The sequence below is a fragment of the Macaca nemestrina genome, chromosome 5 (genome assembly GCF_043159975.1).
Source record: "Macaca nemestrina isolate mMacNem1 chromosome 5, mMacNem.hap1, whole genome shotgun sequence".
Lineage (NCBI taxonomy): Eukaryota > Metazoa > Chordata > Mammalia > Primates > Cercopithecidae > Macaca > Macaca nemestrina.
Window position 1 is genome coordinate 2,793,415 of NC_092129.1, and position 20,666 is coordinate 2,814,080.

Consider the following 20,666-nt stretch of genomic DNA (forward strand, 5'->3'; position numbering starts at 1 on the left):
TAGATATGAAGTTCCGGGTACACAGTAGTTGCCTAATAATGCTTTTCTTTTTCTCCAAGGCATTTTTTCTGCCTAGAAAATAACGAACTGCTCCAGCTCGTGTGAAGCACACTTCTAACTTCGCGGCTGCAGAAGCCTTCACTGAAACGCCAGGTTCCCACAAGTGAGGGTAGGTCCCTTGGTCCGGGAGTTCCTGACCTCCTCTGCAGAGGCCAGTCGTGGTGCGAGATACCTGAACGCCGATCGATCTGAGCTTCACTGATGTGCCATCAGCAGGGCTGATTGTACGAGCCTGGTCAAGGCCAGGACCCAGTGTCGGGCAGCCTCCCGGGTGACCTCGGACACTCAGAGCTTGGAAAATTGTTATCACACCCTTGAAATGGAAGCAGTGGGAAAGGCCCGCCTTGCAGTGCCACCCATGCACCAGCAACAGGTCAAAGAAGGGACCTCTGGAGGGGCGGGTCCTTCACAGGATGTGGCACGCTGCCCAGAAGCACCTTTCAGAGCCTCGTGGAAGGTTTTGGAATCAAGCATTTAACATTTGCAGGTTTTGAAAGAGGCTTCTCAAATTGAATATTTATGGTTTCAGCCGGGCTACCAGAAGCCGGACAGCATAGGAAGCAAAAAAAAAAAAAATCCCAGGCTCTGTCCACAAAGCACTCTCTTGTGTGAGACCCTGGCTGCAGCTCACACTGCAAAGGCTGGGGCCACGCAGAGACAAGCAGCTGCTGTTTGGCTCCCATCAGGACTGGACGCGGAGCTAACACAGACACATGAATGGCCTTCGAATCAGTGTCGTGTTCATACAACAGTATAATATGCTAAGTACCCACCTGGTGTGTTAATATGGAATGTGGCACATCGGTGTACTCTCATAAAATTAATGTTATATTACTATTTCATTGGTTTATTAAACATAATTTTCTTTCACAAATTCCACGGGGCAAATCTCTTTATTTGGTGCCATTGTACCTCTTAATCCAACTCCTGTCCTTGACTCAGTGGTGAACAACCACATTTTACTACTTTGACCAATAATTGCAATACAAAGTATTTATTTTATTGTCAGAAAAGTAAAAGTTTTGGTGTATCTTTGCACAATCGTACTTCTTAAAAGCTTTGTACATGTGTACAAAGGCACTGTCTCCAGTGGACTGGCCGCAAGAAATATCCATCTAGAATAATGAGAACACGGTTTAGAATTCTCCCTAAAATACACCAAATATCACTTTTCATAATGTTTGTACAGTATGCTTTGAACAAATATCTTAGTAAATAGAAAATATAATAAAAAATCAGTATTCATAATACAGGAATAGTGAATTTTGTGTAAACCCAATGTCGTAATTTTTTGAATATGTGGTTACCGATACATTGCACGGATTTTAATGTTATAAAGGTGTGGATTTCATCCTCACCTGTGCCTGGAGGCCGTTCATTTTTCTGCAACACACACACACACACACACACACACACACACACTCCTTCTCTGGATCCTTCTAGAAGGACCAAAGGGTGGCCCTGAGAGGGTTTACTGATAGGTCTGCCAAGCTCTCTTGCTACGACCTCTGTTGCTTCCCAGACGTTCCGCTGCTGTGCTGGCGGAAGGTACCAGACGCGGGAGAGTGCCCGGGCTGCCAGGCATGTTGTGGGCTTACCGTGCCACGGTGACAGTGGCCCTGCGAACTCGCCTTGGCCGTGATGAGGCTTCAGCTGGGGGTGTGTCCTCCCCGCAACCCCATGTGGCCTCGTCACCAGACCCCCAAAGTGGCTGCCAGTGCTCAGTCCTGCTGCTTCTCTACCAGCAGCAGTAATTCCTTGATTATTTCCACTTACACATGGCCTTCTCGTCCGTTCTCACATGGCTGTGAAGAAACGCCTGAGGCTGGGTGATTTATAAAGAAAGGAGGTTTAATTGGCTCACAGTTTCGCAGGCGGTACAGGAAGCATGACGCTGGCCTGCGCTCAGCTTCTGTGAGGCCTCAGGAAACTCAATCACGGTGGAAGGTGAAGGCGGAGCAGGTGCGTCTTACGGGGCAAAACAAGGAGCAAGAAAAAGGTAGAGGAGGGGTGGGGAGGTGCCGCACACTTTTAAACAACCAGATCTCATAACTCACTCACTCAGCATCATGAGGACAGCACCAAGGCGGGTGCTGCTGCCCCTTCGGGAGAACTTCTCCCCTTCTGCCTTCCTCTTTAGAAAGATTCTAGTGGTCACCCCCCACCGCCCCCACCTCCAGCACTGAGCATTACAATCCAACATGAGATTTGGTGGGGACGCAGATCCAAACCATATCACACGCTAAGCTGAATACCCCTATCTACCCATTCTTCCAGTATACACTAAAATCACAGTGACAGACAAAGAAAAAGTCACTAATCTATAAGAATGAAGAGAAGACACGGAGTTGAAGAGGGCCCTGTGGCTCTCTGCCCCCGGACTCTGGAAGGCTGAGGCCCCTCCTTGGAAGATGCACCCCTTCGTTTCCACACACACCCTCGCCAGGCTCCTTACCTCTGGTTCAGGCACTCTGGGTTCTTGCAGTGGCAGAACCATTTTTAGTATCAATTTCTGCATCAGCCAGGAAAATATGGGACAGGCTGTGGTTGCAAAAAGCCCTGGAAATGTTAGTGGCTCGAGGCAGTGAACACGATTCCTCCTGGATGCTGTTTCATAGGGGCTGCTGCAGCCTCTGTCCTACGTCCCTGCACTCCAGGACTTGGCTGATGACAGTCCTACCTCAAATGTGGCCACAGGCTGCGAGCAAGGGCAGTGGCTCTTTCTCAGGGCGCTGTGTGGCAGTTAAATGCCTCCGTCTGGCGTTTGCAAGCTCCTCCTTTGTCCCACATGCAAGGGGCCGTGCGGGAGGCTCAAGGCTGGATATCCAGCAAAAAGCGGGAGGAGATCCTAGAGACCAACTTCAACAAACTATCAGGAGTCAGCTGGTGACAGCAGGGAAGGTGAGAAAGTTACCTGAGAGGGGTAAGCGATGCGCTCAGGGAGGAACGGCAATGAGAAGCTCACTGACTTAACCACAGCATCTCTGGGAGGCTTGGAGCTTTTGCCACAGGAAAGAGAGGGTGTGTGAAGAGTGGGATGGAGAAAGATTGCAGCATAACTGCAGGGAGCGTCAGCTGCCCCCGTAGCTCGCCTTCACGGCTGAAACAGCCCTGCAGGCACTCGTCACACCAGGCAGAAGGAGTGTGCATCCGTCTCCCAGCGCTGCCTCACAAATCACCACGCAGGCCAAGTCTGGAAGTCAGAAGTCCAGGTGAGTCTGGGGGACCACTGTCAAGGTGCGGGCAGGGCTGTCTCCTCCTGGAGCTCCAGGACAGGGCCTCTTTCATGACTTTCCAGCCAGTGGAAGCTGCGGCGTTCCTCAGCTCCTGGCCCCTTCCTCCATCCTCAGCACAGCAATTGCACCGCGCTGGCCTCTGATTCCCTGGCCACGTCGCTGACACTCCTGCCTTTCTCTTTATAAAGATTCTAGTGATTACACCGGGGCCACCTGAAGAATCTGGAATAACGTCCCTTTCTCAGTCACATGATTTGCAAACTATATCTAACAAATGATATAATACCCATTTTCAGTAACATGCTTTGCAAACTATAGCTAACAAATGATATAGCTAAAATAATTTGCTAAATGTATATAACATCCAGTATAAATGTAATTTTTCAGCTCAGTCTTTTTCAGCCAGAATTAATCTAATCTTCTGCTGTGCTCTTTGAGTACGCCTCTGTGATACTGCATTAGGCACTTTTTTTTTTTTTTTTTTTTTTGAGACGGAGTCTCACGCTGTTGCCCAGGCTGGAGTGCAGTAGCGCGATCTCGGCTCACTGCAAGCTCCGCCTCCCGGGTTCCCGCCATTCTCCTGCCTCAGCCTCCTGAGTAGCTGGGACTACAGGCGCCCGCCACCGCGCCCGGCTAATTTTTTGTATTTTTAGTAGAGACGGGGTTTCACTGTGGTCTCGATCTCCTGACCTTGTGATCCGCCCGCCTCGGCCTCCCAAAGTGCTAGGCACTTTTATATTCATGTGTACCGACACGCTTTCCAGGAGGAAGGGATTGGATTGATGTGTATAGACTTGTCCAGCAGTTAGCAAAGTGTCATTCACGTAAGGGTTCAATAAATGATTGCTAAGTTTGCCCTAGGTAAAGTTGACAGTCTTGTGCAGAAGGACTGCCTCTGTGGGAATTTTCATTTTCAGGCCAGGAAGAACATGCACTTCTACCTGCCGTGCCTGTTCTCTGTGGTCATGACTGGCCATCTAAGAGCTGCGCTATCTGGGTCAGAAATGTGAGCAGATTGAGCACTCTTTGTCTGGATGAGGCACCTATGGACTACAGGGAGCTCTATTGGGACCTGGTTGGAAGTTGATACCAGTCCAAGAAATAGGGCAGGCAGCAGGAAGACCTGCTTGCAATGCATCAGAAATAATTTTAGGAAAAGGGATTTGACTGTTCTATGTGATGAGGTTGGTTTAAGGAAAAGCATGGGAGTCATGAAATTACAGAATCAGGGAAAGAAATTCTCTCCACTGGACACAGAGGCTCACGACTGTAATACCAGCACCGTGGGAGGCTAAAGCGTGTGAATCCCTTGGGTGCAGGAGACCAGCCTGGGCAACCTCATCTCTACAAAATATATGTATATATTATATGTTATGTATATAATATTTAAATATTTAAATAAATTATATATATAATATAAAATATATATATTATATATTTTTTAATATATATTATATATATAAATATTATATATATATATGTATACCTGTAATCCTAACTACTTGGGAGGCTGAGGTAGGAGAACTGTTTGAGTCTGGGAGAGGGAGGTTGCAGTGAGCTGAGACCATGCCACTGCACTCCAGTCTGGGCAACAGATTGAGACCCTGTCTCAAAAAAAAATGCAAAAAATTAAAATAAGGAGTCTGTCTCCCAAGACATTTTCTGCTCACCTCCCACCTTTCTCTCACTGACTTTCCTCAACGTGTCTCAACACGTTCTTTCTCCAGTGTGATGGCTCCATCCTTGCTTCATCTCCAGGAACCATGAGGTCAGGCAGGGTTGATTTGCTTGACTGATGAGCTGCTGGTTCTCTGCAGTGTCCGGCCCATAACAAGGCCTTCATTGGAGATGGGCTGTCATCCATCAGCATGTGATGTCTTTATCAACATGTTTGACTCCACCTTTCCCGAGAGTCCCCGTTAACTATATAAATGGAAATTTATTTACAAGTTCCTACTGGGGAGCAGGATGGAGAGGTAGAGCTCGGATTTCAGAAAAGAACCCTAAAAGTTGCCATTAGATGGGCTAGTAAAAAATTCCCTTTTCTGGTTATATCCATATCATAAAGCAGAAGATGCCATGAGTCTTATTCTGGAAAGTCTGATATCCGGGATTCATAGTCTGGTGATGTCTGGATTGGTCGTGATCCCAACACCATGTTCTTTCCCTTCCCCCTTCAAGACATAGCCGGTCCCTACCAGCACCTGCCCTGTTGCCAAGGCAAAGCACTCCTCACCTGTCTATGGAACTGGGTGACTGAATTTTCTCAGCACAACAAAAGGACAGTGGTCGAAACGAGGGCACGTAGTCGTGACCGTTAGCTCCTCTTGTCTTCTATCACTCTTGGGAAATACATTCTTTCAATCTCAACCTGCATACTACTTCATGACTTATTGATTCTTGGGTATAAAGAATATTTTCCTTCTTTAGGAAAACATAACAGAAATAGTTGGTTTTCTATTTTGATCCAATATATGAATCAAAATCATCGGGAATTGGCACTGTTCATGAAATATGTTTCACTTTTTTCTCTTCTGCAGGGAGAATTGGTATATAAACTAAAAATCTGTCTTAAAATTTATCTGCAAATAAAGCTGAAGTGGAAAATTGAGTCATTTGGTCAATTACATATTCCAAAACACTTCCAACCGATGTCATATGAAGGCAAAACAGAGTGCAATTTGTGTTTGCGTAATTACCTCCATTTGTCCCTGGCCCGAGAGAATTTCACCTTCAACCTTTCAACCCCGGTGGTTGAGTGAATTTGATTCTACTCTGTCTCCCTAAACGACACGAAGGCCATTGAGAAGCAGGAGCAGACCCAGCCGTCTGTGTCTCTGTAGATGGGGCAGCGCTGTCTGGATGCCAGGATTTGGGGCGTACGTGCTCCATCTTCGGGGCTTCGTACCTTGTTGCATAGTCCCTAAGTTCCTGCTTACACTAAAGTCTTGGGTAGTATTCCTATTTCTGTAGCCTTTACTCACACTCATCTCAGATAGGAATCTATATCCACAAGTGCAGGGCCGAATCTGAGAAACTATCCTTTTGCATTTTTCTCTTGTGATTTCTGTTTGCAGTGCCCCACCTCCACTCAGATAGCTAGAGCAAGAAATGCCCATTTTTAAAGCAGGTATCATTAAGGCAACACACAGAGGAAATGGGTCAACATCTTCACATTTGAATTTCAAAAACTGAGTCCATGAAACAAGACTTAGAAAAGTCAGATCCACACTTGGACTTGATCAAGTTTCCTGAGAATGGGGAAAAGGAGAAAAACCCCCAAATACATACTGGAATTAAATGCTGACCTTTGTCTCTAAGCAGCTCAGAGCTGCTCAGCCCAGGGCCCCTGGACTTGGCCCTACCTGCAGGAGGCCTGGAAAATGCAGGCAGAACCTCAAGCTCCCATTCCCCATTCACAGCCAAGCAGGGAAGCAAACGTCCCATCTGTGAGCCGGAGGCCGGGATCCAGCTTCAGGACATCACGGCAGCCCAGGGCAGACAGTGACTCGTATGCCTGAAAACGCCGAAGGCGTGCGGTGGAGAGCCGAGTGCTGGAAAGTAAGGGTTGCAGCAGAAGGGCGAGGGAAGGGCAGCACTCCCGGACCACGAGGGCGAAGGGGGCAGAGGCCATCCCAGGGGGTGGTGGCGGCCTGGCAATGACCCTGTCAGGCGAGCGTCTCTGCAGGGTGGCACGGTGAGTGAGGGAGGCCCCAAGGAGCAGACACGACCTGGGAGATCACCTGGATTCTGTTCCTAACATCCTGCAGTGGCTGTTCAAACCTTAGTTAAGTTATAAAGCATCAAATTCCATCCTGGCTAACCAGGTGAAACCCTGTCTCTACTAAAAATACAAAAACTTAGCCAGGCGTGGTGGCGGGCACCTGTAGTCCCAGCTACTCGGGAGGCCGAGGCAGAAGAATGGTGTGAACCCAGGAGGTGGAGGTTGCAGTGAGCCGAGATTGCACCACTGCACTCCAGCCTGGGCGACCCAGCGAGACTCTGTCTCACACACACACACAAATAAAATAAAATAAAATAAAAAATAAATAAAATAAAACATCAAATCAGTTTTAGTGTTTCTGTGTAGATAAATCCAAATCAGAATGTGCTAATGAAACTGAAGATGTTTCAGGTTAATAGATTCCAATGCCTGCCCTTCCCCCAGACCCAGGATTTGAAGAACAGCCTGGGGCTGAAGCGCAGACCAACGCGTTTCCAACATTGAGCCCAGGAAGAAAGCAATGCAAGGCAGCGTCTCTCGTATGCAGTCACGGCTGTGGACACTCAAGACATACACGTGAACCAGACAGACAGGGTGCCTGCGCCCACGGAGGCTGCATTTCAGCGGCTAAGGTAAAACATTCAGTAAGACAAGCCAATCGGGGGTGCTGCGTCGGGCAACATGTGCTGTCCCCCTCAGTACTAAGTGGTCTTAACCCCAATACAGACTCTTTATCTTTGTGCAGAATTTTTTTTTTTTTTTTTTGAGACAGAGTCTTGCTCTGTCATCTGGCTAGAGTGCAGTGGCACAATCTCGGCTCACTGCAACCTCCACCTCCTGGGTTCAGGTGGTTCTCCTGCCTCAGCCTCCTGAGTAGCTGTGATTACAGGCACCCACCAACATGCCTGGCTAATTTTTGTATTTTTAGTAGAGACGGGGTTTCACCATATTGCCCAGTCTGGTCTCGAACTCCTGACCTCAGGTGGTCCACCTGCCTCGGCTTCCCAAAGTGCTGGGAATACAGGCGTGAGCCACCACGCCTGGCTTACAGAGACTATTAAACAGCAGAATTAGCGTAGCGGGTGACACTGAGATGACCGAGGAAGACTTTCTTACGGGAGCTGTTTCCCGAAACATGGGAGCAGTTCCCTAGCAGCAGTGTGCTCAGGCCCCCCCTGCAGATCCCTGGAGCCCTCAGGGTGAGAAACAAACTTCTCAGTGCCTCCTTAGGGCACGCCCTGGCCTCCAGAGCTGGCTGTGTGTTTAACAGTCAGTATCTATTTTTTTAGAAAGAGTTCCAGCCTGTCATTATTTACATACTTAAGACTGTTTGATTCCTAAACCACAGCCCAAATATTTTCTTTTAAAACCTCTGTAAGTATCAAGACGTATTTTACAAAAAGCTCAGTGTGTTCTCCCTCAAAACAGTGGCGTTGAAAAATACCTGCCTTGTGTTTTAGAAAAACACCTAAATCATTTCTTGAAGTACAGCCATCAGTGCATTTAGACAGAAAATGCTTTCTGAAGAAACAAGCCTTGTTCAATGGTTTAAAGAATATATATGGAGGCTTTGCTGGGTATTTAGAAATTCTTCCTGTGGTGAAGGTATATGAACCCTTCCAAAAACCATCTTAGGCTAAAATGATTAATTATCCCTAATAGACTCTTTCAGAGCAGTGTTTATCCGGCCATGTGCAGCTCAGCAGGGGCCCAGAAACCGCTTCCAGATCCCTGCAGCGGGTTCCAGGGACATGGAGGAAAGGCAGCGGGTGCCGTCCTGGTGGACACGTTCCCAGGCCCTCGTGGGGATCTGTTCACACCCAGGGAGCTTGGAGAAGGGACAGCAGCATGTCTCTCCCTTGGCAGCTTCTGCCTCAGCGTTGGGGTCTCTGATAGACAGAAACAATACTCAGCGCAGAGTATCAGCCCTGCAGGAGGGCAGGTCCCCGTGGCCAGCATGCCCAGGGTCGCAGGAGACTCCGAGCCTCCCTCTGGAGCAGGTGTCCCTGCCAGCGAGGAGAGACAGACGGTGCTCTATGTGGTGACCACTGGCTGGGACTGGCCGCTCTCAGCTCTGCACAGACTTTGACTTGGCAGCTGTTGTCCTGTTACCTAAATTCTCAATTCAACTTCGGCTTCAGTTGTTTTCTCTTGGCTTGGATGAAACTGTCTTTCTCTGGGTAATTTAAGACCCTGGAGGTGAATATGTGGTGTTATTTTTCTCCCTCTTTTACCGCATTCAATTTTCTGGGAAAGGCTCATAAACTACAATTACAACTCATCCACACAGAAACTTTAATTCTTTAATTTTACTTTCTGGGGATCCTTTCATTTACTTTGCTTTGTTCTAAAACCAAAGACCTGCATAAGTTCAAGCTGTCAATAGAATGATGCCTTAAGACATGTAAGCCTTTCCAGGTGAACACGTGAGTCAGAAAGTTACGTAAGTCTATCTCAGTGGCAGTAATCTGTGCTTCCCTAAAGAAGAATCTCTTAGCATAAATTTTATTTTTAGGAAGGAAAAATGTAAGTACTAAGGAAAATAAAAAATTATAAACAACATCTTACTGAATGAAAATCAAAGTCTTAGCTGCTATTAATTTGGTCACAAAAATTTTATCAGATTTCTATAATTGATATAATTTTATAATTCTATCAAATTGTGATTATACAGAATTGATATAACCAATATCAATTTCCATTCATGATTGATGGTGATAATGAATGGTGGAAGTTTGGTGAGAGAATTCAGAGGTCTTGTCCGGTGACACTGAGATCAATACCTCAAGCTGCAGCCTCTGAAGCCTCACCGGGCAATATCCCTGGAGGTGAGGCCAGTGCTGTCAACAACCTTCTCTCCTGGGGAACCCCACCTGGGAGCTGTGTGCTTCCCTGTTGCGTGGAGAATATCAATCTTGCCCTCCTTGATATCAGCTTCTTTCCTAATACTGTATTATTTATTTAAGACAGTGTCTTGATCTGTCACCCCGGCTGGAGTGCAGTGATGGGATCGCAGTGATCATGGCTCTCTGCAGCCTTGACCTCCTGGCTCAGTTGATCCTCCTGTCTGAGGCAGTCCCAGTCCCAAGTAACTGGGACTACAGGCACACACCACCATGCCTGGCTAGTTTCTGTATTTTTTTGTAGAGATGGGGTTTTGGCATGTTGCCCAAGTTCCTGATACTTTAAATTTCTTATGCAAATAGTATGCCCCATAGTTCCAATGTTTTAACAATAGATATGCAAAGTAGACTCTCTAAATGGCATTCATAATAAAACCCAATTAAAGCAGAATATCTGGATTCAGGCCAGGTATTCATACTTTTTTAAATCTCTCATATAATTCTAAAATACAGCCAGTTAGTGGCTCACGCCTGTAATCTCAGCACTTTGGGAGGCCAAGGCAGGTGGATCACTTGAGGTCAGGAGTTTGAAACCAGCCTGGGCAACATGGTGAAACCCCATCTCTACTAAAAACACAAAAATTAGCCGGGTGTGATGGTGAATGCCAGTAATCCCAGCTACTTGGGAGGCTGAAGTTGCAGTGAGCTGAGATCCTGCCATTACACTCTAGCCTGGGTGACAGAGCAAGACTCCAACTCCAAAAAATAAAAAACAAAGAAGGTCTAATTTCATGAGGGAGTTATAGCAGAAGACTGAAAAGCGTGCAAAGGTTATGTAGTCAGACACACTGGGATCCATTCACACATCCTTGCTTCTCAAAGTCTCCTTGGAAAACCTCTTCAAAAACTTGCAGGCATAACATGTCCAGGACTGTGCCTGACAAAATGTTAGGGGCTGCATCCTGCTCAGTCACGGCTGCCCATCACAGCTTCCAAACCCTCCCTGGAGCTGCCAGGTCAGGAGCCACACCTGCACTGTCAGCCCACACCTCCTGCTCAGAACTTTCCTGTGATCCAGCCTGGGACATTTTGTTAAAATCATTCCTCTGAATAATACTTCTGATTCAACTTCTACCCTCACAGAATGTTTTAAGTTTAAAAAAGTATAAGTTTGTGAGTCATCCTTCATTCATCCATTTATTCATTCACTAACTTAGGCACTTAATATTTACTGAATGTATACATCTGCTAGACACTGACATTGCAATGAAGAATAGCATGGAAACAGACAATGAACAAGTAAACTAACGCAGTATTTGTGCACATCAAAAAAAAAGTGTCATTAAATAAATGATCTTGGGCCTGAAAAATGGATGTCAGCAGAGCTCACCACAGACTCAAAAGTTGGCAAAGTTTTCATAGAGATAATAACACCTAAGCTGAGCTCTAAAATTTAAAATGCCATGTGTTACTGACCTATTGCTACCTAATAAATCATTCCAAAATATGATCACTGAAACTGCTTATTTCCTTGCCACATGTGGGTCACAAACCTAAGTACCACTGGGCCCTCAGGCTCAGGATCCCCATGAGGCTTTCATCAAAGTGCTGGCTGGGGCTTTGGTCTCATCTGAGGGCTTGTCTGGGGAGGCTCTAACTCCAACACGCTCATGTGTTTGTTCACAGGATTTGGTTTGTCCACACCCATTGGTCATCAGCTCCCTCAGTTTCTTGCCTGTGGGCCTCTCCCCAGAAGAAGTCCCCATGAAGCTGCTGGTTTATGAGAATGATCACATGAGAAGGCTGGAGAGAGAGAAGCCTCCAGTTTGTATAATGTGGTCTCCGAAACGGCACCCATCATTTCCATCACATTTCACTCATTAGAAGTCAGGCCCAGATGCAGCCCATTCTCAGGGGAAGGGCATTGCATGGAGACATGAAGGCCAGGAAGCAGGAATCCCTGGGAACATTTGAAAAGCTGCCTCCACACCACACCCACTGTGTGAAGGACCCAGTGAAGGAAGCTGGACGGGATGTGCATCTTAGGGCAGGGAAGATTAATAGCCAGGTTTGGAAATCCTAGTGGTAAGCCTTGCTGGTGGTTCTGCTGGTTTAGATGGACACAAAAAGTAGGAAAATAGGAGGGAACTTATGCTCTGAAGACAAGATCATTAATAGGTACACTTTTCCCCCAGACAATCTCATTATTTTTTCTCTTTGTTTTGGAGAAGTGTGTTTTTCATGTTACTTTGCTACTCATAGAAACACCTGCTATGAAACTGTAACTCAAGATGTATTAAATATAGTTGATATTTATTCAACACATTATAAATTCTTTGTCAGCTTATAATTGTTTATTACCTTTGCATGTTTCGAGTTTACAGAATCATACAAAAGAGCTGTTTTTATGTGCATGACCATTAATTTTAGTTAGCAGACATTTCCTTCAAACTCCACTTTTATTCCCTTAGGTATACAGTTCTATAGCTTTCAATGCATGACAAAATTGGATAACTATGACTATAATCAGATAACTATGACCATAATCATAGTTATAATAAAACTGGATAACTATCACTATAATCAGATAACTATGACTATAATCATAGTTGTAATAAAATTGGATAACTATGACTATAATTGGATAAATATGACTATAATCAGGATAATCAGGATACCAAATGCCGGCTTCACCTTTAAAAGTTGCTTTAGCCATAGACCCATTCAGCTGTTATACGTGAACACAACGATAAAACCCAACTGTCATAAACACTGCCACAAGCAGCACAGACACCATATTTGAGATGTAAAGAATATAGAGCTCGTGGAGTAGATGAATAGTGAATAATTAAGATCAGACACTCTACAACATTAACTTTTGAAAGCACATTTTCTGGTCTGCAATAATTTACTGAAATCTAAATTTTAAAGATATGGAAGATTTTTAAATCAAAGTGTTAAGTGACTGACAATATGTAAGATAATGCATAGTTGGATTGCTTTTAGATTCTCTGTCCTTCTACAAATAGAGGAAGTCCTTCCGACTCTGGTCATGAGAGAGAACCATGTGCCCCTTTGAATGGGACAGAGATAAATCACATACCCGGGGAATAAAGCCGTTAATCAGAGGGAGCACTGTGGAATGCCACACACAGGCTGCAGAGGCACCAGCAAGCAGACCTGGCCCCAGAGACAGAAGACGCTAGCCAAGTCAGCTTGCGTGACTCTCCTGTTTGCGCAATGTATTGAGCAGAATTGTGCTGTGGACTCATGGAGTCTCAGCTTTGGAGCGAGGAGGCTCAGGCATGGGCTGTGCCCCTAGGGAGCCTCCTCTGGCCTGGTGAGGATGAGCTGCGGTAAAGGTCGTGGAAGACCGAGGGCAGAATACAGCTGGACTCCACTGCCTGGGGGTAAGCCAAGGTCCGTCCAAGGCCACTAAAGGTCAACACTGCTGGCCCCAAGGGTGTCTGTGACCCCCACTTCCTCCCACTCTTCCCCTTCCTTACCTGCCTCCTGCCACACTGCTGACCTCCTAGCTGTCTCTTGACCTCTGGCCTCAGCACTCTGTGCTTGCAGTTTCCTCTGCTTTGGGAACTCAGGCCTCAGTGCCTGCACTGCTTGCTGTCCACATCCTTCAGATCCCTGCCCCAGTGCCACCTGCATAAAGAGAGTGTCCTAGGCGATGCCTCGCTGGTCTGGATGCCCCATCTCCGCTGCCTGGTGTTATTTTTCTCCTAGCTCTTGGGTTGAGCCTAGGTGAGGAGGACAAAGCCCTCACGGCCTGAATGAACATACCACGTGTGCGTGTATGTGAGGCTGTGCGTTTCCCAGTCATCTAGCACATGAACACAGTGGGAACTCCTCCAGGTCTCTGCTTTTCCCCAACAGTATATCTTCAATAAACTTAGCCTGAGCTTTAGACCCCTTCCTGCCTCTTAGCATAATTACGCTGTCATTCTTCTCTACAGGACCCTGGAAAAGCAGCAGATACGGGTTGAAAGGGTTGGAGAACCCGAAGCGCAGGGGAGTTTTGCAGGGACACATTACGCCAGGCTCTCCAGTGGTTGGATTAGACTCTACCTGGGAAGCAGAGTCGGGCCATGGGGAAATGGCATCCAGGTGGGACTGAGGTGCCTGGCAAGAGGATGCTGTTGCGGGCTCACAGGCCCAACAGGGTGCTGGGCTGGAATCCTGAGTGACCAACTGCCTGGAGCGGGTCAGCACTGCTCCATGGAAACGGGATGTCAGGAAAGGGTGAAGGAAGAGTCAGCGGCATCCTCTCTTTATCTCAGGCCAGGTCTGTGTCTCCATCTAAGCTGGGTTCTGGGAGGGCTTCATTGGTTCTTTGCTTTTATTTGACACCAGCTTTTCATGTGGGAAAATCACGGTTTCTATTACCTAAGTTGAATTTCTATTTGTTAAGCCCCGAGCTTCTCAGAGCCTCCCAGTAGTCACAGTGGATCCAGCAGCCTTCGCAACAGGCGGGAGCAGCTTTCGTGGTTAACTCAAATCCTGAGTTAATCCTTTCAGCAACTTCAGAAATTATTCCAGCCACAGTCACGGCTGTTATCATCACTTACCTGCCCCTAAAAAGATTTCTAGAACTGAAACTCAGAGTTCAAAATATTTCAGTTCATGTTGAGTTTACAGGGCATTTTTATCTTCTTAAGATAAAGAAACAGTAACTTTAAATACAGTGTGATATTTTGTTGATGCAGATTTCAATTTGGATGCCATTATATTGCAGACATTTTCATGTTTACCGAACGCACTGTTTTTTGCGAATACTATAGACGAGTCAAGTTTGTGATTGTGTACGCAGACAAAAACGAATTGGTTGGGACACTTCCATCATGTAACTTTAAATGCAACAAAACTGTGACACTGCCATTAGAAAAAAGCAAACTCTGTGGATCCTGTTTAAAGTCTTTCAGCAGCAACTGTGTGCCCAGTGTTAAGTTAAACATGAATTGCACGTTGCCATCTTCACGGTCATTATTACAGCTTGGTGAGTTGGTGTTCTTGCCTCCAGTCTGCAAACAGGAGCATCATCCTAACAGAGACAGGACCTCAGCACTTTCCATCCCACAAATATTAACACTTACACAGTAAAGAAACAAGTCCCCAGTTCCTTCATATGGCACTAAATGTTCTTCACCATCTGGCCTGAAATCGCTTTCCTGGCTCCATTTCTGACCAGCGCCTGGGTGAATGCCGCACATCTTATTACTCAGCGTTTCCAAACAGCCCGTGAAGCGGCTGCCTCTCGCCTCTGTCTGCACTGAGCTCTTTTCCCAAAGACTCTGCCACCTCCTGCAGCTCATCTGCTGAAATCTCAGCGTGTTGTCCTCTGGCCTCACTCTTTTCCTGTGTTTTTATGTGATTTTGCTTATGTAATTGTCCAAATATCCATTGCACTAATTAAAATGGCTTGTATATTACAACTCTGATAAAATGTAAGCTTCATCAAACTAGGGGCCACATCCCAGCCAACTATTTTTAAATATATTGATCTTATTTATTAATCATCTCCTATGTGCCAAGCACTATAGTGAAAGGTTCAGAGGTAAAAGACAGGATCTCTGGATTCAAGCAGCTCACCTTCTAGTGCAGAAGACAGATAAAAAAACAAGTCTCATAAAGCAGTGAGGTTGAGAAGTGTTCTGAATTATGTATACGACACATAAAACGTAAATAACCTTCACCTTCCTATAGAGGTGAACCTGTGCTACTTCTTAAATACGGAAAAAGAATTTTTCAGACTGAGATGGAAGAAGGTGACTGCAGGCAGAGAAACTCCACATACGGACGCCAAAGTGAGAGAGCCCATGCTTTAGCTAGAGAAGACGACCCAAGTACAAACAAAAATACAGAGAGTGTGAGACAGGCAGACATTAACTAGCATTGAACGGACTTAGATTTACTCTTGAGAGAAGTTAGAAATGCTGTAGTTTTAAGCAGATCAGACTTACGTATTTTTTTTGGTAGCAATGCAAAGGGTGGATTTCAGTAGGTCCAGACTCTAGGCAGAAAGATTGCTTAAGTTACTCAAAGGATTCAAGAGAGAAGGGAGCATGAGGACCTGACCCGCATGGATGGGAGCACATTCAGGAATGATTGAGAGGCACAAGTCCCCATGCTGGGCACGGGAACAGGTGCACACAAGATGCGTAGCAGTGTCTGGTGGGTGTGTGTGGGAATGAATGAAGGTGAGGAGTCTCCTCTGGAAGGGCAGCATGAGAAACTCTGCAGGTGCACTTCCCAGCAGAACAACTGTGACTTGTGGAAACCATTTTTAACAATGCCTAAAGTCCCTGGAAATTACCCTGAGGACACACAGCAAAGGAAGACCCAGTCACTCCAGGAAATCTGCCAGATCTCAGAGTGAACCACGACAGTGAGCATCCCCGACACTGGAGCCGTGGCTCACCCCTCTCAGTAACCCCCGGCCTGTGTGAATTACTGTCAGGAGTTCCCGTCATTCACATGAAACAACATTCCTATCAGGTTGATCTATTAACAGTTCTCTCAGTTTTCACTTATCTATGAATGTGTTTGTTTTATCTATAGTTTTGAAAGAACATTTTGTTGGATATAAGATTTTTGTTCAACAGGTTTTTATTTTAGAACTTTGAGTATATCAGACACACACACAACACACACACCAGAAGTTCCACTCTGGATGGGTGTGGCCAAAAAGACAGGGCTTTCTCTTCCCCAGCTCCTTGTCAAGGTCTGCAATATCTCCCTGGATGAGGAAATCCAACATGAAGAAGGAGAAGAAAGAGAGAGGAAAGGAAAAATACAAATATGTGAATAACAAATGGTGGACACCATCCCAAATTCAACAGAAAAGCATTAATCTAAACATCCAGGAAGCTCAACCAACTCCAAGTAGTATAAATGCAATGCAAGGAGACCTATAACCAGACATATCACAGTAAAAAAGTAGAAGGCCAAATAAAACCTTGAAAGTAGAAAGAGAAAAAAGACTCATTATGTACAAGGAACCCCAAATAATATTAACAGCTGACTTCTCATGAGAAACAGTGGAGACCAGAAAGCTGCCAGATGACACGTTCCAAAGCTGTAGGTCAGAAGCAAAGAAAAAATTACACAAGATAACTTGTATCCGCAGGAATAAATGAAGAGTGAAAAAAAGAAAAAAAAAAGTCAAATAACAAGGTTAATGTAACAAATTCTATAAATATACCCTTGCTCTTTTCTTTACCCAGTTTCTGTAAATAACGTAACATCACATGAAGCAATAATTATAACACTGCATTCTTGAGTTTTTAGTGTATAACAATATAACATGTATAACAATAGCACATGCAAGGGAGCAAGGAAATAGAGCTGTATAGGAGGAACATTGATTTATCTCGCTAGTATTCAGTTAGTACACACCTGAAGTAGATTGTGATGTATGTAGTAAGCCCTAGAACCACCACTAAGAAAATAGTCAAGTAACATAGCAAAAATCTTTAAAGGAATTGAAACATTAGAAAAATTTCACTGAATATAAACAAAACTGAAAAAAGAGGGTTAGAGGACAAAAATTTGTGAGACATATGGAAAACGGCAGATAGCAATCTATATCAATAATAACATTAACTGTAAATGAACTAAACAATCCAGTCAAAAGGCAGAGATTTTGAGACTGAATAAAGCAAACAAAATCTGACTACATGCTGTCTACATAAGACACGTTTTGACTTCAAGATATGACTAGCTTGAATGTAAACGATAGAAATCATGTTTATCATTCATAAAGAAATGATAAGAAAGCTGGAGTATTATACTAACATCAGACAAAAATAAAAGTACCTTAAAACAAAAAGTTACTAGAGATAATAGGGATATTTCATAATGATAAACATGTCAATCCATTAGTAAGATATAACCACTGTAAATGTATGCACCTGTGGTAGAAAAAATAATAATCTGTTGAATACATCTGTGTCTTAATTTCTGGAGCCTATAAAGATTTTACCTTATCTATCAAAGGGGATTTGGTAGATGAAATTTTGTTTAAAATGTTGAGATGAGAGTATCTTGAATTATCCAGATGGGCCCAGTGTGTCACAAGAACCTTTTTAAATGGTAGTCAAGAGAGCTGAAGTTGGAAAGAGAGAGAGATTGGAACACGCCACCAACTTTGAAGGTGGAGGTTGGTGCCATGAGGTGCCAAGAGCTTCGTTTTAGGACTTTGGTCCTCAATAGCTGTATGATAATAAATTCGTATTGTCTTAATCCACTGCGTTTGTGGTAATCTGTTATAGCAACAATTGAAAAATAATACAGATCTTGATGCCACAAAGTGAGTCACTATTGTAAGAAATAAGAAAAATATTGAAGAGACTTTGGAAGTGGGAAGTGATAGAGGAAGAAAATAAATTATGGAGCTTTATAGGAAAAGTCTAGGTTGCCTGCACGGGCTGTGAGTGGAAAAGCAGATGTTAAAGGTTCTGCTGGTGATGGGTCAGAAGGAAAGAAGAGGCATAATAGAGAAAACATGTATTATCTCAGAGAATGACTAACTCACCATCACCCAATCATAGGCAGAAATATAGAGGTTGAAAATTGTGCTGCCGATGGCTCAGAAGAAGTGAGGAGATGATGAAGGAAATCTTCATTGTTCTAGAAACTAACCACAATTTCATAAGCAGATGGGGTAGAAATATGGACAAGAAATGAACTGCTGACGAGGGCTTAGAAAGAAATGAGGAAAAGTGTTATTGGAACTGGAAGAAAGAAAAAAATCTTCTAATGTAGTGGCCAGAAGCTAAACTTAACTTAGTCCTACTGTTCTGTGGTAAGCAGGCTTGTAAGTGACAAACTTGGGTATTTGCCTGAGGAAATTTCTGAGTATGGAAGGTGCAACCTGGATTCTTCTTGCTACTTACAGCAAAATGTAAGAAGAAAGATCAGTTGTTGATAGGTGTATTAGTCAGGGTTCTCTGGAGGGACACAACTAATACAATATGTGTACATATTTGTTAAGGAGAATTGACTCACACCATCACAAGGTGAAGTCCCACGATGGGCCCTCTGCAAGTTGAGGAGCAAGGAAGCCAGTGGTGGATCAGTGCGAGTCCTAAAACCTCAGAAGCAGGGAAGCCAACAGTGCAGCCTTCAGTCTGTGGCCGAAGGCCCAAGAGGCCTTGGCAAATCACTGGTGTGAGTTCAAGAGTCCAAAAGCTGAAGAACTTGGAGTCTGATATTCGAGGGCAGGAAGCATCCAGCACGGAAGAAAGATGGAGACTGGAAGACTCACCAAGTCAAGTCCTTCCACCTTCTTCTGCCTGCTTTATTCTAGCTGTGCTGGCACTCGATTAGATGGTGCCCATCCACATTGCAGGTGGGTCTGCCTCTCCCAGTCCACTTACTTAAATGTTACTCTCCTTTGGAAACACCTTTACAGACACACCAGGAACACAACTCTGCATCCAATCAAGCTGACACTTAATATTAAGCATCACAAGGCCACCTGTTGTCAACTTGAACCCATACACATCTCTTAAAATCACACATAATCTCCAAATAAACACAATAATATGATTGTATGTAGCATGTATAATAACAATAGCACAAGAAGTGGAGCCAGGAAATAGAGCTGTATAAGAGGAATATTGACTTATCTCACTAGTATTCAGTTAGTACATATCTGAAGTAGATTATTCAGGCCCAAGTGGCAGAGCAGCTTGCACAGCAGCCTGGTCCTGTTGCAGAGCCTTCTCCTGTTCTGGACGCCACTCAAAACTGATAGCGTTTCAGATAACTCGATAAATGCGCCAGAGTAACACACCCAAAAGAGGAATGTGTTGTCTCCAAAATCCAAATAGACTTTGTAGGCGTTGTGCCTATTTCTTGGTTGTGAGGGGTCAAATGCAGCAACTCATCTTCTACCTTGGAAAGGATATCGCAACAGGCCCCATAGCACTGGATCCCTAGAAATTTCACTGAGGTAGAAGGTCCCTGAATTTTAGTTGGATTTATTTCCCACCCTCTGGCATGCAGATGACACACCAATGAGCCCAGTATGTTTGCTACTTCTCGCTCAGTGGTCCAATCAGCATAATGTCCTCAATATAATGGACTAGTGTGATATATAGTGGAAGTGAAAAGCAATCAAGTTCTCTGCAAACAAGATTATGACACAAAACTGGAGAGCTGATGTACGCATGAGGCAGGAAAGTGAAGGTATATTGCTGGCCTTGCCACCTGAAGGCAAATTGTTTCTGGTGGGCCTTGTGGACAGGAATAGAGAAAAGGGCATTTGTCAAATCAATGACTGCATACCAGGTACCAGGAGATGTGTCCATTTGTTCAAGCAATGAAACCACATCTGGTAAAGCAGCTGCAAGTGAAGTCACCATTTGGTTAAGCTTCTGATATCCTACTATTATTTTCCAACATCCATCTGTCTTCTGCAGAGGCCAAATAGGAGAGTTGAATGGGGATGTGGTGGGAATCACCATCCCTGCATCTTTCAGATCCTTGATGGTAGCACTAATCTCTGCAGTCCTTCCAGGGATACAATATTGGCTTTGATTTACTATTTTTCTAGGTAGAGGCAGCTCTAATGGCTTCCATTTGGCCTCTCGCATCATAGTAGCCCTAAACCTACCAGTCAGGGAGCCAATGTGGGAGTTCTGTCAGCTGCTAAGTATATCTATGCCAATTCTGCATTCTGGCACTGGGGAAATGACCACAGGATGAGTCCAGGGACCCACCAGACCCACTGTAAGTCAGACCTGAGCTGAAACTCCATAATTACCTGACCTCCCTAAGCCCCTACTT

At 44.9% G+C, this 20,666-nt stretch overlaps 1 long non-coding RNA gene across 1 annotated transcript; it reads left to right on the forward strand.

Moving 5' to 3' along the window:
* Positions 1–2,709: 2,709 nt before the first annotated feature.
* Positions 2,710–16,347, forward strand: LOC139363258 (uncharacterized). The gene is made up of 3 exons (XR_011623226.1): positions 2,710–3,272; positions 7,465–7,652; positions 11,550–16,347. It is a non-coding gene; the product is annotated as an uncharacterized lncRNA (long non-coding RNA).
* The last annotated feature ends 4,319 nt before the right edge of the window (positions 16,348–20,666 follow it).